Source organism: Triturus cristatus, chromosome 4_1, assembly GCF_964204655.1.
Source record: "Triturus cristatus chromosome 4_1, aTriCri1.1, whole genome shotgun sequence".
Classification (NCBI taxonomy): Eukaryota; Metazoa; Chordata; class Amphibia; order Caudata; family Salamandridae; genus Triturus; species Triturus cristatus.
The window spans coordinates 422897086-422921945 of NC_140585.1; the positions used below are offsets into that span (position 1 = coordinate 422897086).

The following is a 24860-nucleotide window of genomic DNA, read 5'->3' on the forward strand; positions in this document are numbered from 1 at the left end:
TATGCCAATTGGTGAATGCCTGATTCTGCCAATACCAGATGTTTCACAGTGTCTTCCTGGAATGTTAGTCCTTGTTTCAAGCACATACAATCTAGGCTGCATGAGAGGAAGATATGTTGCAACACATTTAATTCTCTGACTTTCTGTTCTGATACTTTCTTCTTGCTTCTATTTTTGTCCCTGATTTTGGCTTCAAACAGCTTACATCATTTTCCTTCTGGGATCTATTCTTGGCATCATCTGGTTCTCTTATTCTTCCTGATGTCAGGGCGACTTTGGTCCTTACTGACTTCTTCACAGCTGTTTTCATCTTCAATCAAGAATTCCAAGATAACCAAATGAGTACCCTCTAATAGACTCCTGATACTTTTTACAAATATAAGTCAGTGGAAGGTTGCACTCTGGCTGCTTTGAAGAATCACTATTTCATTTGGCAATCTAAAAGGATACTCAACAGACCTTCCTTGATAATAATCCAGTTAATAATCCAACTTGGAATGTGCACCCTTAAGTACCAGGCCATACTGAAGGTATTTTCTCTTGATTGCTTTCTTCTTTCATATTGTCGGAATTTAATAAGTTGTTTACACATAATTCATCATACTGAATGTGCGCTGTTTGTAGAAGCTGTAACTAACAGAGATTGGGCCTGATGTATGAGCCATTTGCAAAACATTGTTGCAAATTGTGCATCACTTTTTTGCAAATGGAAAAGAATTTGGCTCACTGACCTATGCATTAAAAGGTCAGTGCACAAAATTCCAAATCATATTTGTCAGGTTGAAAAGGCGGTTTTGCTACGAAAAAGGATGGTGTAACAAGAGCTCGGTTGTGGTCCTTAAACCTTGGCAAAAGAAATGTTTGTTGAGATGGATGAAAACAATTCCCTTTTTGGAAATTGTAGAGAAGTATTGCTGCATGAGCAGGAGAGGAGTCAGTCTATGGAGCATTCTAGTGTACAAGAGTCATGTCCAAACTGATCTAATAGGCTGGAGAATCTGACTCAGGAGGAGGCTGGTACACAAGGAGCATGTCCAGGTCATCTGGTTTCAACGTACAATGTCCGGCAATGATTTATTCCTCTCATCAAGAACCATGTGACACATACAAAAAAGGTAGTTAAGTTGCCCAAGAGGATAGAAGATTATATTTTAGAATACATTTTAGCTTTTTTTTGTCACTGTTTTGTGTTCATGTTTTTGTTCATGACATGTTATATAGAAATGCACTTAAGTCTTGTGGAATTATAGGTATGTCAGGTTGAATAGAAATGCAATTAAGTCTTTGGAATTATAGGTATGCAATGTTATGTAAATATGGATAGGAGGGAGGGTCATTATGAGGAAATGCAGAATGTTATGGGGAGAGATGGAGTGTTGCTAGTGGTGGAAGAACGTGTTTTGCTTATCTCACCAGTGGGCCTTGTTTGTTACACTTTAAATAAACTCTTTTTTATTTATCTCAACATGTAAAGCGTCCTCATTTCAGTAATTCGGTGCAGATGTCAAGCTGCGAAAATAAGAGTGCCTACAGCGATTGTGTTTGAAATACGTTCTGCTGGAAAGGGCTCCGTGCACCACTGAAACGCAATCTTCTCAAACATCTACATTATGCTATGAAACGTTTTGTAAGAGATGTTAGGATCATTATTCTTCATGCCACCAAAACTATACACACATACGATAAGTCTGTGTACCTCACTCCTGCATTGACCTCACAAAACAAAAATAATTATTAATGTACCACTAAAACTGTTTATGTATGCCTTGACAAGTATTGCTGTAATGCCTTGTAGCATCGATCCTCTCACAAAGCGCTTAAAAGAAATGTAAGTTATGCAATTCGTGCTATACAAACTAAGTAGTTAAACATAAACATAAGTTTTGCACTGTAGATGATTTCGCTGGACCAGTCACTTCAAGGTAAAAGTATGGGAGCTTGTTTCCTGAGGAGCTTTTTCCTTCCTGTGATGAAACAAGATCTGAAGAGTTTCAGATAAAATCTAATACCTTTAACATCTAAAACATTGACTAGTCTGTGGAAATTTAGTTCGTAACTGAACATTATCCGCGCCATCTTGTCTCTCCCCAAGCGCCACACGCAGAAAACGCGCGACGGCCATTTTAGGCACCATGACCTCATTGCCGATCGCCAGCGCGTCCCTCTGGCGCTGCGAATATCCCCCCACGCGCCGGCCACCCCCGCTCTCTCATACATGGGCCATAAACCCTCTCCTTCTGCGCGACCCTGCCATGGAACCACATCCCACGCCTGACCGACACCTTCTTTCATCCCATACATGGTCATACATCCCTTTGATAACCCCCTTCCTCTGCGCCCGATTGTTCGAACCGATCCCAGGCCATCACCTAGCCCTGCGGATGCAGTTTATTGCCCCTACTGTAAGGGAAACACCCCACATCAAAGGGATTACAGTAGATCAAGGCCCCCCACCCCCTGAGACCCGACCAGTCGCACACACCCCCGGGAATTGGCGGAATGTCCAGCTGCGTGATAGCCATCTCCTACTGTGGGTGGGGTGGGGACTTCTACTGTAGCTATGTGTGGGAGCGGATCTGAGCCGGGGATTCTGAGGATGTTCTTTCATGTATCTAAGCGATCTCTAGAATGTGCCATGTATGATAAACCTGTAATAAAGCAATAAACCTGTGTATAAGAGGCCAGGCCTCAGAGATGTGGTTAGAGCACCTCGAGACGATACTTTGCTGTCCGATTTGATGTGTTCTGCTCCGACGGAATAAAACTTTGTTTCCTGCCTTCCAGTCTCCGGCGCCTGCCTCTTTTGTTGGTTAATCATCGAATGGTGTAAGAGGCGATTACCGCCGGGCAATACTTGAAAGGTTATCGACTGAAACTGCCGCTACCATTTAACAATTGGCGCCCAAGTGGGGCCTATCAGCGACACGTGGATCCAGTGGGAGAGGTCCTGACGACAAAGTGAACGACTGCAACGATCGGGAAGAGCTCCTGCCTGATAGACCCTCGTCTGGCAGCCGATCATCCGAACTTCACTGGCTCCGAGCAGACCTCTCTCGAGTGATCTACGGTCCTGACTGGGAACCATCAGGAGTGCCGTGGCAAATACGGAGAGTAGAGGACGATCGGGCGCTGGAGGCGGAAGACGAGAAACTGTCCATGCGGTCCGGGTAAGGTCGTATAACACGACAAATTGCGAAACGATTGATTGAAAATACTAGTATTGCTTATTTGATTGTTCGTTTTGAGATATTCGCTGTCTACAAACGGGGATATTCTCTCTCCCTTTGCAGATAGTGAAGGGTAGGTAACGTAGACTTTTGTCCCCCTTTGTAATCTGTCGTGCCTATTATTCTCCCCACTGATTGATTGTCCGAACATTGATTGTTTTTGACGAATAGTGCTTTTTGAGATATTCTCTGTTTGCAAATAACGTAGAATAGAAATATTCTGTCTAGTCTTTGCAGATAGTGAAGGGTGGGTAACGCGGACTTTTGTCCCCCGTTGTAACCCGTCGTGCCTATCTCTTTCTCACCATTGATTGATTGATTGTCCGAACACTGGTTGTTCGATATTGGTACTTTGGAGGTGTCCTCTGCTTACAAATAACGTGGAATAGAGATATTCTGTCTAGTCTTTGCATGCAGTGAAAAGCTAGGTAGTGCAGACTTTTGTCCCCGTTGTAACCCGTCATGCCTATCTTCTCCCCACTGATTGGTAGTTGGTTCTGCCCGGACCGCTTATTAGAGGTGAACCATCCGGCTCCACTGGAAGGCACCCCTAATAAGGACATGTTCACTAAATATGGACTAGTCGCTGTAGCTTATAGCAAGCTATGGCATAAATATACAAAGAAGGACCCCGAGAGTCAGTGGCCACTGATGGGATCCTTTGATGATCATAAAATAGAAACGCTAGAAATAGCTCTACGTAGTAATAAAACGACGCCCACTATGCTCGACAGTTTCGGCATGTGGCTCAAAGAAACAACGCAACGGAAAAAGAGAGAAGAAGTAAAGGCAGAAAAAGAACTACGAAAGGCAGCTCACCTTGTCGCTAGAAAGTTAGAGGAGGAAATAAAGGAAAGAAAGGAAGCTAAACAAAAACAAGAATCTGAAACGTCAGGCCAGTGCCCTGTTAGGACCCCCTCTACACTCTACCCTGAGTTGCCTTCCAAGCAACGGGCGAACGATGAATTGCTATTAGGTCCTCCGATCATCTACATGCCCCCGCCATACGCTCCCTCCCAACCTATAGTGCAGCACCCACAACCCCCGAATGCAAGCGAAAGCAGTACCAGGGCCTCGGTCCTCACGGCCTCCGCGCCGGCCAAGCCTCTTGTACTGAACACAACGTTAGCAATAACGTTAGATGACCCCGAGACGAGAAAGAAAGATTCCGCCAGAATGAATCGGCTAACAAAGGGTGAACGAGACGGAATCGATAAGGTAGTGACAACACTAGTAGAACGGAAGGAAAGTGAGGAATATGTGACAGATATGTATAACTCATATGCCGACAACCACAGACGACACCTTGTCGTACGACTTTGTTATCACACTCTGAATGCCTATGAGGATAGGTACCAGGATAGAGGTCCCGAAGGCTTAGCAACCTTGTATAGAAAGGTTGATATTGGAGAAGGGGGAGAGGGCGATGTGACGGACCTCTTCACACGTACACTCGAAGTCTTCCGACATCTTAAAGAACACAGACAGACGACCAAGACAGAAACCCCCATAGCGACTGAACCCCAGGCAGGAAAAGCTGATACCATGATGCCCATCAAGGAAGCCGCTCCTTACTGGGTCCCCCCACGAGGTCAGGGGACACACGATGACATCAACCACCAAGATGCGAAGGGAAGGGTTGTATATAACTGGGTCTATCAGCCATGGGACCGACAAGACATCCTGACCTTTAGAAAAACCCTACCCGACTTAAGGAAGAACCCGACTGCCTTTTACACAGAACTAGGTACGGCCTTAGGTTCAACTATAATGACCTTGGCGGATATCGAATTGTTCTTCGGGTTATGTCTGCCGGCTGATGTGTGGAAGCAAATCCGGAAAGTCGACCACGCTGAACCGTTCGGATATACCTGGGTGCAACTCGATACCATAGACAAGCAGCGAGAACCTGGACAGAAACCTCTAAAAGCCATATTGGAACTCCCAGACAAGATTGTTCAGAAATTAAAGACCCTAATCCCAGAAAGGAAAGTAGACTGGTCGATAGTGACGGCTTGCCGCCAGAAACCCCAGGAGGATGTATCCGAATACTTCTCTCAATTCGAGACAGTGTTTTCCGATTATAGTGGCCAGGACATGACCACTGCAACCGGACATCACCTCTTTGTCCAGAATTATGTGAAGGGTCTGTCACAGGAAGTCTCCCAGAAGTTATAGACCAGCGAGAGTAGTTGGGCAGCCTCCAAACCCACGGCTATCCTCCAGATGGCCCAGTACTACGAACACCAAAAGAATGAGAACGATAGGGCGTCCGAGAGAAAGAAAAAGGAGCTGAAGGAAAGGGTAATGATCGCACAGTTGCAAGGGGTGACCATAGGAAGGGAACCTACCAAGGGAAACTACCAACCGACTGCCCCTAGGAAACCACCCCCTAGAGACCATGCACCCGCACCCTACGTTGGACGCAGGGACTTAGACGAGAATCAGTGTGCGTTCTGTAAAGGGTTCGGACACTGGAAATCCCAGTGCCCGGTCCTTCTGGATATGAACAAGAATAGGGACACAAGAGACATAGCAAACAGCCCCAGACATAGAGGACAGGGACGAGGGTACACGAACGACACCACCAGTGACAGGCCATATAGACCAAACACCTTCGACCGCCCCCGACAGAACCAGTGCCAGCAGTCCGACTACGAAAACACCCATGACTTTGTATAGGACCACCAGGGGCAAGGGAGGGGTCCAGTCGAACTCCATGTTGACCAGCAAGGTCCTTACGTCACCGCTAAGGTCCTGGGCACAAAGTCTCCATTTTTGGTAGACACTGGGGCGACACGTAGTGCGCTATCTAAACGGCTGATCCCAAGGGCACCCTTGTCTGGCTCACACATAACCTCAATAGGCTTTGATGGAACGCCCTCCATTAATCCCTTGTCCGCACCAATCTCCTTTGACTTGGAAAATAACACCACTGACACGACATTTCTGCTCTCCTCCAACACCCCCGACGCCATTATGGGTCTTGATTTACTAAAACATTTCCGGGCTACCATCAGATGTTCCCCAGACGGAGTCCGAGTCATACTGCACGATTAACCCAGATCTGTTCAGGCCTTGTCTCACACGACGTATGTTCTCCATAACCGATGCTGACCTGTCCCTACTTGTCACGTTACCCACACATCTATGGGCTAAAACCGACTCAGACGTAGGACGCATGGTGATCGACCCTGTACACATAACTGTCAGACCGGACGCAGTGCTCCCAAAGCTTCCACAGTATCGGATATCGCCCAAAGGCGAGAAGGCGTTGGTGGAAATCATCCAGTCCCTAGTCGATGCAGGAGTGGTAGAAGAAGTAGTTAGTAATGTTTGCAACAGCCCCATCCTACCCATTGTTAAGAAGCAAGGCGAGGGAGATGAAAAAGCATACCGCTTTATTGTCGACTTACGAGAGGTTAACAAAGTAGTCATACCTCAGTACCCCGTAGTCTCAGATATCACCCCCATCCTCACCCTGATTCCGTCCACTGCTACTACCTTTACCGTTATTGACCTCAAGAACGCATTCTTTTCCATCCCCATCCACCCAGACAGCCGCTACCTTTTCGGCTTCACCTTAAAAGCCCGTTCGTACAGATTTTGTAGGGCACCACAGGGCTACACTGAGAGTCCCAGCATATATAGCCAGGCCCTCAAGAGACAACTGGATGCAGTTCAACTACCGGACGGAGTGGTGTTAATACAGTATGTCGATGATATTCTTTTGGCGGCCGACACCACTCCGCTCGCAGTCACAGCCACCATCCACCTCCTCCACTTCCTCGCGGAGAACGGTCACAAGGTCTCCAGGAAGAAGCTGCAATTCTGCCAACCCCAAGTGACATACCTAGGCCACCTCCTATCCAAAGATGGGAGGAAGCTTACACCTGACCGAATTCAGACCATCCTAGAAACCCCCGTTCCCAAAACTCAGAAGCAAGTGCGGTCTCTGGTAGGCCTCACCTCCTTCTGTCGACAGTGGTTGCCAAACTTCAGTCTTATTGTAAAACCTCTGCTTTTCCTGTTGGCTAAAGATGTCCCCTTCCCCCTCCCCTGGACACCCGAATGCCAATCCGCCTTCAAAGAATTACGAGATGCCCTTTGCTCAGCACCAGTCCTAGGAACCCCAGACTACACTAAACCTTTCTCTCTCTTCACCCACGAAAGGGAGGGATGCGCGTTGTCTGTTCTAACCCAGTCTATAGGTCCCAAGCAACGCCCTTGTGCCTACTTCTCTGCCACTCTTGACCCTGTAGCCAGAGCTTTGCCCGCCTGCCTTCGAGCGGTAGCCGCCGCTGCCGTCTCTATCCAACAAAGTGAGGGGATCGTGCTTTCAAACCCCCTCACCGTGCTAGTACCCCATGCAGTTGACACCCTCCTGAACCAGACTAAGACTCAACACCTGACTAGCGCACGACTGACTGGTTATGAACTAACTCTGCTTGCACCCCACATCACGTTGAAACGATGCACCACTCTGAACCCAGCCACTCTGCTACCTCTCCCTAACAATGACCCCAATGTGTCCCCTATACATGACTGTGTGACCCTCACCGACGAACAGACCAAGAGTAGGGTTGACCTCCGAGATACTGCCTTCCCAGATCCTGACGGAGAGCTGTGGGTAGATGGCTCATGCATCAAGCTCCCCGACGGCACCACCTCAGCCGCCTATGCAGTCACCACGGCCCGAACAGTTGTTGAGACAGCCCGCATCACACAACGATCCGCACAGGTGGCTGAACTGATTGCTCTCACATGAGCATGCATCCTAGCAGCGGGGACAACCGCAAACATTTACACCGACAGCCAGTACGCCTTCGGGGTGGTTCACCACTTTGGGCTCCTATGGAAGGAGAGGGGATTCCTGACTTCCCATGGCACACCCATCCTACATGGAGATCTAGTCTCCGCTCTGACCAAAGCAGTCCTCCTCCCCACACAGCTAGCTGTGATCAAATGCCAGGCACACAAAAAGGTGACGGACATTATAGGACAGGGAAATGCGCTGGCTGACATCACTGCCCGAACCACAGCCGAGAATAGGTCAACAACACGCATGTACGTGACCAGGTCACAAACTGAAAAATGGAAGGATGCTAGGGAAACCATTAGAGACATACAATTGGCCAGCTCACCACACGAATTGACTGAATGGGCACGGGTGGGATTGAAAGATGATGAAGGCTGCTGGCGAACTAGAGACACAAACAAATGGTTGCTACCTGACTCATACCTGATTCCCATGCTGACCATGACACACTCCCCCGCACACATAGGGTCTGCCCCCATGATTGAACTCATCTCCAAAGTCTGGCACAACAACAAAATCCCAGACTCAGCTAAACGCCTAGTCCAACAATGTCTGATATGCCTCCAACACAACCCTGGTAAAGGAACTGCTGTGCCCCGGGGAGGGTTTGGGGTTCCTAGTCACCCCTTTGAGGTCCTACAGATGGACTACATTCAGTTAGAAAGGTGCCAAACCCTGAAGTACGTGCTTGTCATTGTGTGCGCCTTCAGCAAATGGGTGGAAGCCTACCCAACCCGCGACAACACTGCTATGACTACCGCAAAAGTACTACTGAAAGAATTCTTCCCCCGTTACGGCCTTTGTCGAATTTTGTGGAGCGACAACGGCCCCCACTTCGTAGCCGAAGTTATCCAACTCATCTTAAAAGGGTTGGGTGTAAAACAGAAATTTCATGCGGTCTTCCACCCCCAATCTGCAGGCTTGGTTGAGCGACATAATGCCACATTGAAACTCAAACTAGCCAAAATAGTTGCCACCACAGGACTGAAATGGCCAGACGCCCTCGCACTAGCATTGCTATCAATGCGTTTCACTCCTACCAAACACCACTTAACCCCCTACGAGGTCATCTTCGGGCGACCCATGAACCTTTGGACAGCACCAAAACCAGCATCCATTCACGACGTCCCGGACGTCCTCATGTCTGACTATCTGTACAATCTAACTAAAACGTTGTCTGTTATCCATCAGCAGGTGCTGCAAGCCATTCCCGATGCTTCCAGGGGCCCCGGACACGACATCAAACCCGGCGACTTTGTCCTAGTGCGCAACTTCCAGCTCACCAAGAGTCGCGAGCCCCGGTGGACGGGCCCCCTGCAAGTCCTGATCACCACCCGAACAGCTCTTCGAGTGGAGGGGAAACGTAATTGGCTGCATGCACACCACTGCAAGAAGGTATCATCGACCCTGACGACCACCGACAACATCACCGCCCAAGAGGAACTTCTGGACAAGGACCGACCATCCCTGAGCTGCTGCCCGAATACAGAGACACTTGAATTGACTGAATATCCAGATCCCACTGTGCCATCCAAAGAAGGGTATAACCTACGACGCAAGGAGGGAACTTCGGCTAAGCAGACCACGAACTAAGTTGAAATCTCAGAGCGGTTGCCTAGTCACCTCAAAGGCCTCCAGGAGAGAAACTAAACAAAGTCTGTGGTTCTGCCCGCTACCGAGTCCCTTGAAGGTGATGGAAGCACCCGACATGAAGGTGATGGAAGCACCCGACATGAAGATGATGGAAACAACCGGACGTCCGAAGATCCACTACAAAAATCCAAAGACTGACAAAATGCACAGCTCAAAGACCATTGCACTTTCTGTTACCCTTCTCCTTTGCCTCCTTCTCATGGTCACTTTCTGGATCCTGGAAGAAAACGCACCCGCTCATAAGACATTGCTGACCACTGCCCAACCCACCACCATGAAAGAACACCATCTGATTTCACTTTCACCCCAACTCCGAGAAAGACGTAAGGAGTTCTGGAATAACTCTTTTGTGCAACTGCTCCACCAACACAACCTTGCCGCCAATGCCACTAACTGCTGGATCTGTGGATTGCTACCACATGCCACTGGACATTCCATCCCTTTCATCCCTTCGCCCTTCTCTGTCCATGGCTCCTGCCTCGCTTGGCTAATCCTCCTGCAAGAAAGTTACAAGGACAATGCCACTTCCGGCAAAACTGTGTCGCACTTCTACCATGGGTTCTGGCTGAACCAAACTGGAAAAACCTCTGCCCCCTTTTGTCCTCTGAGATCAACCACCTCTTTCCATATGGACATCCCTGCCAAGGAGCGAGTTGAAATGCAGGTGTTCAACAACCCAGCCAGACCCACCTTCTCTTACCTCCGGAAATGACCGGCCGCCACCCTAACAGTGGCCCTATCCGTCGTCAACATCACAGGTCTGGTGTGCCTCGAAGGCCTAGGAACACAGCCGGTAGGCCACAGTTCCGGTCTCATCACCCGAACATTGGACTCAGTTGACCCACCTTCCTTTGTTACCTCCCCAAATATGTACTTCGTCTGTGGTACTAAGGCCTACACCTGGCTTCCGAAAGGTTGGGGAGGCACCTGCTACATCGCTTTTATCCTTCCTCCAACATATGTGGCTCCAGCAAACCATCACCGGCAGAAACGTGCAAAGGACATTGTACAAGCCGACTCCACTGGAGCACAGTTCATGGATGCAGTAAAGGGACTTGTTCCACTGTGGGGTCCAATGGCAAACAGCCGTGCCATCCGGCACCTAACCCAGGCAGTCGAAACCACAATGAACATTACAGCCGGCATCCTCACCAACAACACCGCTGAGCTTCAGGCCGTCCGCCTGGTAGCTCTTCAGAACCGCCTCGTTCTAGACGTGGTTCTGGCTGATCGTGGAGGAGCATGCCGCATCATTGGGTCCAGCTGTTGTACCTACGTACCGGATAACTCACCCTCAGTCTACAAGGCGATTGAACACCTCCACAGACTTTCCGCAGAGGTTCATCAGGAGCAAGAAGGATGGTCGCTTGGGAGTTGGTTTTGGGACACTATTAAAAGTTGGGGGTGGAGGTTGTTTACGTTTATCCTAATACCGATTGTGGTACTGTGTGGATGCTGCCTGGGGATTCAATGCTTGCCACCTTTATGTTCACTTTTCACGAACTGCATCTGCCCTAAGACTCTGAACTTTGAAGCAGAACATATGAAAGCTCTGTACGAGGTAGAAGTTCGTGGTATTATGGGGATAGATCCGAACTAAACAAGCTGGCGAGATATGTTAAAAGGGGGGACTGTGGAAATTTAGTTCGTAACTGAACATTATCCGCGCCATCTTGTCTCTCCCCAAGCGCCACACGCAGAAAACGCGCGACGGCCATTTTAGGCACCATGACCTCATTGCCGATCGCCAGCGCGTCCCTCTGGCGCTGGGAACATCCCCCCGCGCGCCGGCCACCCCCGCTCTCTCATACATGGGCCATAAACCCTCTCCTTCTGCGCGACCCTGCCATGGAACCACATCCCACGCCTGACCGACACCTTCTTTCATCCCATACATGGTCATACATCCCTTTGATAACCCCCTTCCTCTGCGCCCGATTGTTCGAACCGATCCCAGGCCATCACCTAGCCCTGCGGATGCAGTTTATTGCCCCTACTGTAAGGGAAACACCCCACATCAAAGGGATTACAGTAGATCAAGGCCCCCCACCCCCTGAGACCCGACCAGTCGCACACACCCCCGGGAATTGGCGGAATGTCCAGCTGTGTGATAGCCATCTCCTACTGTGGGTGGGGTGGGGACTTCTACTGTAGCTATGTGTGGGAGCGGATCTGAGCCGGGGATTCTGAGGATGTTCTTTCATGTATCAAAGCGATCTCAAGAATGTGCCATGTATGATAAACCTGTAATGAAGCAATAAACCTGTGTATAAGAGGCCAGGCCTCAGAGATGTGGTTAGAGCACCTCGAGACGATACTTTGCTGTCCGATTTGATGTGTTCTGCTCCGACGGAATAAAACTTTTTTTCCTGCCTTCCAGTCTCCGGCGCCTACCTCTTTTGTTGGTTAATCATCGAATGGTGTAAGAGGCGATTACCGCCGGGCAATACTTGAAAGGTTATCGACTGAAACTGCCGCTACCATTTAACAAGTCCTTAACTTCATATATTACCAATGCTTTCATCACACCAAAAATACTTCTTGTTAAAAAATATTAAAAGGCTGAGTGTGCAACACCTTGAGCCTGGAAAGACAGGCGAGACGAAAAAATTGTCAAAAAATATTGTTGCATATACAAATTTTTGAGTGTACATGCCAAAAACATAATGCTAATATAGCATTCACATAGTACTGCACACATCACTCTTGCACCAGACTGAGGCACATATCCAGCAGGTGCATATTTGTGCTGCTCTTCGGGTGACATAAACACTGTGCAACAGATTTCCAAGAAATTAAAGTACAGCCTTTTGTACCAAGTTACTAGAGGGTTAAACACAGGTTAATTTAGTGACTTTTGTGGTGCACCCTGACAGGGTTTGTAGCTGTTATCTAAACAGGGTTAACACCCTACTCAACCAACAACCCAATTTCTCGCACCAACAACCCAATTTCTTGCACCAACAAAAATACAAGCTCCGCTGTATTCAGGCATCGAAGCACACCTAGGAGGAACTCAGCTTCCTAGGTGGGAACCCGATGATGAAGCATGCCACCAAGTAGGTTGGTTGGTGAGGGTTCTTCTACAATCCTATGGGTCCCTGCAAGGGAGACTGTTTTTCTGATGGCCTGATGACTGCGTTATTTAAAGCATTGCTTGAGTTCGTTCTCTTTGTTTGTTAAATCTCAGATTAGGGGAGACGAACGAGCGCATATGTTCCCTCCTCTCTCTCTTCCCTTTGTTCATTAAGAACAAACATTACCATGAGAAAGGTTCTGGGCATCCTTCAGCTTAAAGCTTTGGCTGGTGAGAGTTGAAAATGCAAATTTGCAGAAAAGAAAGTCAAATTTTTGGGTCATGAGATCACTGATGTTGGCATCAGTCCAAATGAAGTTGGTGGAATCCATTGTTAATGCTCCTTTCCACAGAAATAAGAAAGAACTACGATGCTTTCTTGGTTTAGCCAAGTTTTATGCAAAATGTGTGGGGAATGTTTTGCACAAAATGCATCAAATTAGGTCTTTAATGAAACACAGCAATGTGAATGGAATGAAGATTGCCGGTGGTTGTTTGATGTAACCAAACGAGCCATTGTAAATGCTCCCACTTTACAAGATTTTAATGTATTTGGATCAGGAAATTGTAGTTATGTTCTGACCACAAACCACTGACTAAATTGTTGACAACAGAAGGGTTTTCCAGAGCATCAGCGAGAATTGCTCGTTTATCCATGAGATTGAAGGATTTCATGTATGAGGTACAATATTTACCTGGCATCAAGAATGTAACTGCCAATTTTCTAGTAGAATGTCATTACTGCTAAAGGAATTTGACCAAGACCCATAGAGTGACTGTTCTGTTGCTGGTATTTTTGACAAGGGATGTTCCTACTGTATACAGAAGGAGGAATTGATGGAGGCATGTATCAAGGATGACACATTGATGGAAGTGAAGAACAGGATTATGAATGGCTTGGGAATGGTACGCAGAAGGAGTGGGATGGTGATTTGAGAACTTTTTGGGAGTTTAGAGATGAGCTAAGTGCTTGTGATGAATTCATTTGCGGAGGGGAAAGAGTTGGTCCCCTCTGTCCTTTCCAGAGTAAGTTGATTGCTATTGGACATAAAGGACATTCAGGTATTACTAGGACCAAACGCAACATCAAGATGTTGTATTGGTGGCCGAAAGTGGATCTTGAGATTGAAAGGTTTGTGAGGACTTGCGTAGACTGTGAAAATGCAGAGAAATCGTTGAAGACTCTCAACCTGCCTTTATCTTCAATTGGTAGTCCCAATTTACCCTGGGAGGAGGTAGCATTAGATATTATGGGACCTGTTACATGGAAGGATGGAAAATGCAGGTATGTGATTGTGTTGGTGGATTTATTCACTAGATGGATAGAATTGGAAGTGGTGGACAAGGTGGACACGTGCACTGTCATTAGGTTCTTGGAGGATGCTTTTCTTAGAGAAGATTTCTCTGCATATATGTTGACAGATAATGGAGTTCAGTTTAAGTCGGAAAAGATTAGGCATTTTGTGGAACATGCAGGTATTAAAAAAAAAATATGACATTATATCATCCCAAGGGGAATGCTGTTGTTGAGAAAATTGATAGAGTGATAAAAGGCATCAAACAATTGGTGAGTAAAGGAGAACGTTATTGAGAATTTGAACTGAAAAGGATCATGTGGATGTACAGGATGACACTGCATGAGACAGTTGGGCAAAGTCCATTTTGCTTGATGAGGGGGAGACAACTCATTACAAAATTAATCCTTGGTGGATGAAGAGAAGTAGGATGGTGGATTGGTATGTGGAAAGTGTCAAACGTTGTATTGTGTCCTCACACGAAAACAATAACGTTGATTTTGAATCCAGAAACAAAGTTATAGAGGTTTGTTTGGAGGGAGGTCAATGGGTAAGAGTCAATCAATCAATTAATCTTTATTCGGATATAATAATATCCACAAAAGAACATGACATTTAACAAAATCAAACATTTCATTATCAAAACAAATTGTACATAGCTAAAAGATTTAAAATATTTCATGTCATCAAAGATTTGCCACAGCAACAGCATTAGGACTTAAAAAACATTGGTCGCCTTGATAGCAAGTACCTCTAAAGTAGCAGCAAAGATATGGTATTGTAAAGTCTGGGGTTTTAACCAATTTAAAACAGGGTGCTCCAACCTGGACCAAGTCCTTGTAAACATCATGACACGTCTCACAAACAATCTGCCAGGCCATACATGAGTTTGCAATAGCAATAACATTATAACATAAAAAACGTGAATTGCTTTGTTGACAAGTACCCCTTAGTTAGCAGCAAAATATAATATTATAAAGTGCAGGATTATAGCCAATATGAAACAGGGTGTTACAACGTAAACCAAGTCTTTAAAAACATCATGACGCACCCTAGAAACAATATACCAGTCCATACATAATTTGGATAAATCCTTAGCTAGGTCAATGATAAGGCGATAATAGACATGGAAACTTCGTCAAAGCAGCTATATTTGTGAGGCCCAACCGTCCCTACCCTCTAAGACAAAGGTGTCTACATCTCATTTCTGGTCTTCCTTAATTTTGCGGCTAATCTTAAAAAATTCACGGTACAGAACAACGTGGAAGGGTCAGAAGAAAGTTTCAAGTACAAGAGTGCCACCCTAACCTGGGTAAATGTATTCTTTCTTAAGATAGTTTTTAAAAATAATACCCTTGGGTACTCATAAAAGGGGCAAAAAAAACCAAAATGTAGGGTATCCTGCGGAGATCCCAGATCGCAGCCGCAAGGACCCTTTGATTCAACATCTCTTGTGAACCCTGCGGGAACAGATAAAATATGATGCAACAGATCCAATCTGAATCTAGTCATTAAAAATCTATCATTTTTGTTATAGATGTACGCCAGGTAGGGTTCTAAGCCTGGTGCTGACTTCGTTAATATGTGGGCTCTCACTGAAACTTTCAATATTTCGCTGTCTTCCCTTGCACAAGCTAAGCGCCGGAGGCATTCGGACTTTATGACCCCTAACTTGGGGCGTCAGTGTCATGGGCTCATCAAAATAATTTGCAAATCCCAGCCATTTCAGGGTGTCTTTACATATTTAATCCATGGTATCTGATAGCCTTTGTCTCTATTGAATGCAGTAAGAGTCAAATCAGGCAGGTTGGTGGTCAAAGGCGAGAGCCATATTGGTGACACCAGGAAGATAGTCAAAGTCATGATAAACACGGTGAAGCTGAATGATGGTACAATTTACCATATGGATCGTTTAGCTACTGTAAACCCCCAGACTAATGTCAAAGATTTACATGATGAAGATGAAATTAGGTAGAAGGTAAGGCGATATTGGTGGTTGGAGGTCATTGGTGATGGCAACAGGACAAGGGAAATTGAGATCCAAGGTGTGGATGAAGTATGCAGGGAAATATGACTGGTGAGGATATGGAGGTTCTAGCGGCGGATGCGAGTACATCTGAGGATGCTATGAATCAAGTAATCAGAACCAGTAGGTCAGGAAGGGTGATTAAGAAACCTACGACATTGGAAGGTTGTGTATGCAATTCATTTAATAGTTGCTTTTTTTCAGTTGTGTGTTTAAAGAAGGGGGAGAGTTGGTATATTTTTGTATTTATAGTATTTGCATGCTTTTTGTTATGTATTTTGTGCATGCTTTTAGTTTGTCATGTTTAAAGAAGGGTGATGTGCAGTATATGGTAAGTTGCCCCTTTAATAGGGAGTCTCTTTCATGCCAGGCTCTATACACAAGCCTGAGACTCCATGTTATATATATATGATGTTATAAAATCTGGTGGGGGGGGAGAAGAGAAGGGAGCGTTACCGGCGATGGCCGTTGAATCAGTCTATGGTGGGTACTCTAACATGCTCAAGGGAGGCATTTATGATTTGGTTAGATGTCTTTTGATCATTGTTCCACTGGGAGGATTGAGGCCTTTATTTTGTTTGCTGGTTTGGTTAAGAAATGTGGTTGGGAACTAGGGATTTCAATGGGAGGAAAAAGGGAGGATTCCCAATTCTCCTGGATGTTTGATAGAATCTTTGAGATTTTTTTCTCAAAATAGATCAACAGGTCGTCACAAAATTGATTGAATTTGGCGGGGGTTCCTTCAGAACTTCAGGGTCAAATATTTCATAATGGATTTTAAATTCTTACGTTTGGTTTGTGGCTTAGTTGCTTCAGTTTGCATAGTATGACTTATTTGCTTTCTGTATGGCCTTCTGTGAGTTTCTCTGTATAGTTTTCTGTTTGCAGGGTTTTTTGTTTTCATCCACTGTTGTTCCAGTGAGCGATTTTGTCTTCTCAAGTTAGACAGATTTGTGTCAAATTACTTGTCGAGGATTTGTTATTTGGTTTAGGTTTTTTAAGTTGAAGTGAGCCACGGTGTTGAGTGTCTTGGTGAAATCAAAAAAGAAAAGGGAGGTACCCCTTTGTATTTATAGGGACGAGGTATATTAATGGACACAAAAGACAAAAATTCCCAAATCAAAGCGTATAGGCACAGAAAAAAGCTTCTCACTGGGCCAAATAATTCCTAAGAGTAGTAAATCATGTTAGGAAAATCTCTTCTTCGAGTGAGAGCCACTATCTAAAAAGACCTTTAAGTAACTCTTATTTGCAGTAACACAGTACAACATGTGGTTTCATAAACATACTATTCAATTCAATCACGATTAAAAAAACAGTTTATTATGGAAAGAAGAATATCGTATTACATATTCAGTCAAATACCATATATGGCCTTCCTCCCACTATAGGTTACAATCTAATCATAAAAACGTTAAAAAACAATGAAAAAACAGTCGACGCGGCGTTTCGGTGTTTAGTTCAATGTTTTCACCTTCTTCAGGACAAAGAGTTTTCACAAAATCTAAACATAAAAAGTATAGAGAGTATGTGTAAAACATAAATCAAGAAACCTAACATGTACTGTGTGTTCTATAAAACATTTTTACATAGTGATATATATATATTATCATCTCATTCATTATTGACACTAGTTCATAATATCTCAATCGTTTTTTGGTTCTCATTACTTAAAAAGTTCTATTATTATACACTACCACAGGTTCTTATAATACAGGACCTTGACATTACACCACAGAATTTAATAAAACTGAGAACACAGATCTGCTCTTCAGATACTATTATTCCATATAATCAATTCTTGGAATAACAAATGCTAGATCTAAACACAACTCTTACTAAAATTTCTATTAGTAGTGCGTTAATTGTGCAATATATTATGTTTACTCAATTGCATAATCTTGTGGAGGCACCTGTCTCACCACCGTTAGGGCCTCAATATAGGGTACTCTAGATAATAAGAGAAAGAAATATATACAGTGTATTCTCAATATATGTTGATTATACATCTCCCATTGAATTTAATAAAGGTGCTTGTACCTATTAGAATGTAGTTCTTTTCTTGATATCCGTTAACGCCACCGTATTGTATTTTAAGGTGGAGAAATGTTATCAATTCAAATTCCTTTATATGAGGGATTCTATAGGAGAAAGAAATATTTATGGATCTATTACATTTTTGAAATAGCAATAAGTATGAAATGTGTCTTACTGTGTCTTTGATGTATGCTGTCTGGCGAACCACTAATGGTTGGAGGAATTTGTCCACATATTTACTCAGTGGTTCCGTCAGAGAATCAATACTTGAGACCATAGGCCTCATAGGAGGATTTAGGAGGTCTTTATGGACTTTAGGTAAGCCATATATTGCTGGCACCTTTGGATTAGTATTTTTTAGAAAGTTATATTCATCAGGACACAAAATGTCATCATCTTTGGCAAAATCAAGAAGTCTCATTACTTTATCAGTGAGAACATTCCACTCTTCCTTACTTGATTTTTGGTAATGAGAGGTGTTATTTAAAAGGGAAAGCATCCTAGTATTATAATCTTCCGTCTCCATTACTATGTTACTACCTCCCTTATCTCCTGGTTTGATAGTCAGGTCCTTGCGGTTTTCTAAATTGTTAAGGGCTGTTTTCTCTGCAGAGCTAAGATTATTATTCCAGAAGAGTTTTTTGTTAAGAATTTTGTTTTTTCAGAGCTAAAACACAGTACCATGATGAGTACTTAATAATATAAGCAATTCTAAAAAGCCATGGTGATAAAGAATAAAGTGCCTGCTCTGATGGTCATGTCATTCGAATAGGTGAGCTTGATTTAATATACATTTCATACTTATTTAGCTATTTCAAAATGTAATAGATCCATAAATATTTCTTTCTCCTATAGAATCCCTCATATAAAGGAATTTGAATTGATAACATTTCTCCACCTGAAAATACAATACGGTGGCGTTAACGGATATCAAGAAAAGAACTACATTCTAATAGGTACAAGCACCTTTATTAAATTCAATGGGAGATGTATAATCAACATATATTGAGAATACACTGTATATATTTCTTTCTCTTATTATCTAGAGTACCCTATATTGAGGCCCTAACGGTGGTGAGACAGGTGCCTCCACAAGATTATGCAATTGAATAAACATAATCTATTGCACAATTAAGGTATGAAAAAAGCACTACTAATAGAAATTTTAGTAAGAGTTGTGTTTAGATCTAGCATTTGTTATTCCAAGAATTGATTATATGGAATAATAGTATCTGAAGAGCAGATCTATGTTCTCAGTTTTATTAAATTATGTGGTGTAATGTCAGGGTCCTGTATTATAAGAACCTGTGGTAGTGTATAATAATAGAACTTTTTAAGTAATGAGAACCAAAAAACGATTGAGATATTATGAACTAGTGTCAATAATGAACGAGATGATAATATATATATATCACAATGTAAAAATGTTTTATAGAACACACAGTACATGTTAGGTTTCTTGATTTATGTTTTACACATACTCTCTATACTTTTTATGTTTAGATTTTGTGAAAACTCTTTGTCCTGAAGAAGGTGAAAACATTGAACTAAACACCGAAACGCCGCGTCGACTGTTTGTTTATTGTTTTTTAACGTTTTTATGATTAGATTGTAACCTATAGTGGGAGGAAGGCCATATATGGTATTTGACTGAATATGTAATACGATATTTTTCTTTCCATAATAAACTGTTTTTTTAAATCGTGATTGAATTGAATAGTATGTTTATGAAACCACATGTTGTACTGTGTTACTGCAAATAAGAGTTACATAAAGGTCTTTTTAGATAGACGCTCTCACTGGAAGAAGAGATTTTCCTAACATGATTTACTACTCTTAGGAATTATTTGGCCCAGTGAGAAGCTTTTTTCTCTGCCTATTAGCTTTGAATTGGGAATTTTTGTCTTGAGTGTCTTAGTGAGCCATAGGGTGTTGAGGAGGAATTCTGGATTGGTACCATTATATAAATGGTGTTAGTTCAAATGAAGCCTTCTAAAAACCTTGGTACGGGATCTTTTCAACTGAAATTACACAGGGCTGGATTGGGTATCCACTAAGCATTGATTCTCTGATGTATTCAACCCGTTTCCATCATGAATTTAACCAAGTAATGGCCTAACTATGAGGTTGCTACAACTAATCTGATCTTTGGTAGTCAGTCCATGAGAAAAGACTAGGCTAAGGATGTGTCCTGAAATGGCATAGTTTCGCCCATTTCACATAACAGACGTAACGATAAATGCTGGAAATTATGCAGTATTACAGTCCCTGCCTCTATTGTTTTCTATGTGATTGTGTTGGAGTACTAGTGAGGGGACATGTGTGGTGCTAGACTTATGACTTACTTCAAGGTTGGGTTGGAGTACATTTACTACTGTTTTGGGACCTTTTTGGCTGTAGAGACTTTAGAAGTTAGTTTGTGAATAGTACTAGGTTTACTGTTTTGTGGGTGGGTGGCTGTATTTGCATGTCACTCCCAAAACCCCTCCATATCATTCCCTAAACCCGTCCCTTTTAGGTGTAAGTATACCAACTTTCCCGCCACCTCACATGTCCTGCCCACGTTTGCTACTATAACAGACAGCAACATGTGCAGAGATATTTGCACATGTGGTGGAGCTCTCTGCACAGAAAAGATAGGATTGGGGGAGTAACACAGATTAGTGAATAGCATTTTGTAGTACATGAGTGGTACCATTGTTGTACTAATCATGTACTACAAAATGCAGTTTAGGAATAGATCTCAATATGGTCAAATGTTGCAATTTACACCTCAATTCTCAAAGAAATTGGCAAACAAACAAAAATATTTCCACAAATTCTCTATCAGAATTAGTGAAGCTAATCAGACTTATTCAGGGCTACCTACTGTTTTTAGCCATCCAGCTAATGATTGTGTGTAAGATAAAGGCTTTTTCACCCCAGGACCACCTTTCAGTCTTTCTCACATCTTCATTGCAATATGTCTTCCAATGTTCTTGCCTTCTATTTTATATTAAATTTCTTCTTCCATCTTCTTGTTTCCAGCGGTTTCCACCTTTCACCCCATCTATTCTCTCTCTTTGCCCTTTTTTCCTCTTCTTTATATTTTTCTTTCTTATTTCTTTCCTGCTGTCTTCATTCTTTCCATCTCTCTTACAACTTTCCTTCCTTCCTACTTTTGCTCATCCTTCTGTCCGTGTCTGTCTTTCACCCTTTCTTTCCTCCCTTGTTGCTACCTTTTTTGCTCTTTTACTTTTCTTCCTTCTTTCTAATCACCCTTCTCTATGGCTTTTCCTTCAAACCACCCACCTATAAATTCTTTCATGCTTTCCTGTCATTTTCCATCCATGCACCCATCCATCTTTCTCTCCAACCTTCTGTATTTTATAATCCATCCATCAATCATCCATCCATCATCCTTTCCGTTTTCTTTTTCAATTCTTCCTTCTTTCATGCATCCATCAATTCATCCTTATTTCTCTTAAGTCATCAATCCATCATTTTATCTACCAGTACTTTCATTTCTATCCATCCTTTCTCTGAATCTATGATTCTTTTCCTTTCCGCACTCATGTTTCATGTGTTACTCCACCCCATAGCTCCATCATAATATCATTGTATAGTGGTATTTATACGCTCTTGTTTAGAGAGCAGCATTTTCGATCAAACTGAAAGGAGCTATCAACAACAATTTTAAGGTTTTATGTTACCACAACTGCTCACTGGAAGCTACTCCGGCACAAGATATTAAAGAGGTGCATTTGTGATGCCATTGAAGCGCCTCCAATTAACACAAACTGGAATTTGCTCCTACTAAAACAGTAAGAGCTATGAAACTGTGTAAATGTTTGCTAAATTTGCTACTTTCACATTGGTTTAAATTAAAGTCAGATGAACGTTATTACTTTTATGCGAAGCAGCCAGTACAGCAAAACTAAAGATGAAGAAATGTAAGAAAGACAAGCACTGTGAAAGCCAATAGTTCTGGTGTTGACTGCCAACCTTTTATCTTTGTGAATGTTTTTTGTGTTGTGGTGTTAGTAAAACTGTGTCCTGAGGAGCTGTCAGGCCCTTGCCAATATAAAAAAATAAATATTGGCTAAAAATACAAATATTGTTTGGCCTCTCAAAGCACACTTTGCCATAGCAGTGCCTAGTACTGATGGAACCTACTTTGTGTGGCTCTGCCCTTTGTGAAAGGGCAGAATGATGGTACTCACATTGAGGTGAGCCAGAGGTGGGGGGAAGTGTGAATGACTCAACAAACCAAAGGATGAAGAGGCTGAGGCTGGCTAAGAGCCTGTATTAGTAAGCATATCATAGATATAATTGTAGCAAAATCAAAAGGTATTGAGTAACACCAGACCTAAAAAAGACAAAGGGAAAAGGTTTTCTGCATCTCTGCACTCGGCATCTGGAAACATATCCATAGAGCCATCAGAACCGCCTCTGACTGTGGAAAGAGCTGAAGACGCAATGCTTCAATAAAGCTCCAGATGAACATCTTTCGATGTGCTGGCTTTAGAATCCCACCTCACTCTCTACATAAACAATTCTGAATGCTAACAATGGCTTTGGGTCTCTAAAGTAACCTGTCACTCTTGGAATATTCGTGCTATGCAAATACCCAAATCTGAACATCAAAGCAGTGGTACTTGTATCATAGCTCTCAGAGCCTTCACTGCATTTTTAAATGTGTAAATACTATCAAAAACTGCATATTTGAATATCATATGTTTGACTGTATATTTAAAGGTAATACAAGGTTCAATAAAAAGCTGCATGGGCCTCATGTAAAAGAAATCAATGATGACAAATTTTGAGACAGGTTTACAAACACTTTGAACTGCTGCAAAGCCACATTTAGTGACTAAACGCAACATAAAGTATTGATGACGTATTTACTTTTCAACACTAAAAATGTTTTGCAGGGGAATGTTTCCTTCCCTAAATGTTGTGCAAATAGCACTTTGCAATGGTGTGTGCGACTTTAAATCAAGGGGGCTTGCCATGGTGATACTCGGGTGTTCCCACACTAAACTACCACATATGGTTTCTGATGTAGAGTTTTTTGTTTTTTTGTTGCATATTTATATAGCGCGAACTCCACCCGAGGGTATTGGAGCGCTTTACACAAGCACCGTATTTACACATTCAGGCACAGGGAGATTAAGTGATTTGCCCAGAATCACATGATGTGGTCGCGAGCCCGAGGCTCGAGCCCTGGTTTCCGGCACCAAAGTCGGCAGTCTAGCCGACGGACCACATCCCCTCCCCAAGTTAGATCTACAAAGATTGTTGGCTGTGTGTAAAAAATAACACCTCCTGGAAACAGGTGGTAAATGGAAGACATTTTTAAATTTCTCAAAATATTTCAGTCACTGGTTGTGTGCGTGGAACCTTACAGCACATATCCAAAGTGAGAAATGTTAAAAATATAAATTTAAAAAAGGTCCAATCATAGCGTTTTTGTACTGGAAGGATTACCGTTCCACTACAAAAACTATGCCACGGACACACGGTTGCACTGCGTAGCAAAGGTTTGTGTTAGGTTGCTTGTCTGCACCAGCACAGTGGGCCATAGTGATCATGGCTCGGAGCTGCTCTCCCTCGCTCACGCAATACCGGGCTGAAACTGGCTGCCCAACTACAATGCGCGCTTTCCTCATCAATGTATCCCTTTGTCTGTTTCGTCTTTTTTTGAAGTGCCTGCTCTCTTTCTCTTAACCAGGCGGTAGCCGGAGACCCACATCTCGGAGAAAGGGTCGCACTCGTTTTTTTTCCTCCATTTTTTATTTATTTCATGGCATACATTCGCAGCAGTAAAATCAGCCCAAGCGCGTTCGCTCTTGAACCGTCATCATGGTAACTAGGCGCCGAGTGAGCTGGGGTCACTGCCATCCTCTGCATGGAAATGAAGTGCGTTTGGAGATGGATAGATTGTCACCGTGATCTAGATGTGAATATTTGCAAACAGTTCATTAACTGCGAAATCCTCCATTTCACATACGACATGCAACACAACCTCAATTCATTTTAATTTTCCAACCTAGTAAAACAGCTTGCATTAGTGCAAGTTTGTTACAGGCAAATGTTTCAGAACTGTGCCGGAGAAGCACAGCAGCAAACTGGGGCAAAACGAGTCACTTTCTCTAGTTTAGTCTGCACAGCATAAAAACATTACAGATCTCAGAATATTTTCTCACCTGACACTCCAAGTCTGGGTCCAAACACAGAAATGCCGGTCAGCGCAGGCTGCTCGCAGATCTGGAACTGGAAGGACCTGTCCCCGGCGGAACTTAAACGCCCGGGTCCTCCTTGCCACGTGACCTGCATGTCTAATACAGCCCTGACAATTAAAACAAAAACCTCGCTGTCTGAGCAGGGGGCAGGCCCCTGCATGGGGCTGGGATTCGTGCACAGAAGGACTTAAGGGGCGCTTGTGTCCCCGCCGCACCACGGTGTGGGGAGGCAAGTCATACGGCCTTTTCAAAATGCCATATCCAATGCATTCTCCGTGTTTCTCTCATCTTGTAATTGACTAGCAGAACACGGATGCCTATATGGAGAAAGTATCCTGCTATTTTTAGCTTCCGCTGTACACTGGCCATCACATGCATATCCAATGATGTTTACAGTCAATGGTTCAGAATGTCTATTCCTGCAAATGTCCGTCTGCAAGACACGTCTTTTCAACGTTATGAAACTATTGCTAAATGCACATTGTGGCATGTTCACGCTTTGG

At 43.7% G+C, this 24860-nt stretch overlaps 1 protein-coding gene across 1 annotated transcript in view; it reads right to left on the reverse strand.

Annotated features, from left to right (window-relative positions):
* LOC146855060 (dihydrofolate reductase-like) overlaps positions 1–24412 on the reverse strand; it is a 198543-nt gene extending 174131 nt beyond the window's left edge. The window contains exon 1 of the mRNA XM_085652544.1: positions 24322–24412. The gene's annotated coding sequence lies outside the window, so the exon portion shown is untranslated. The remainder of the gene's footprint in view (positions 1–24321) is intronic.
* Positions 24413–24860: the final 448 nt, after the last annotated feature.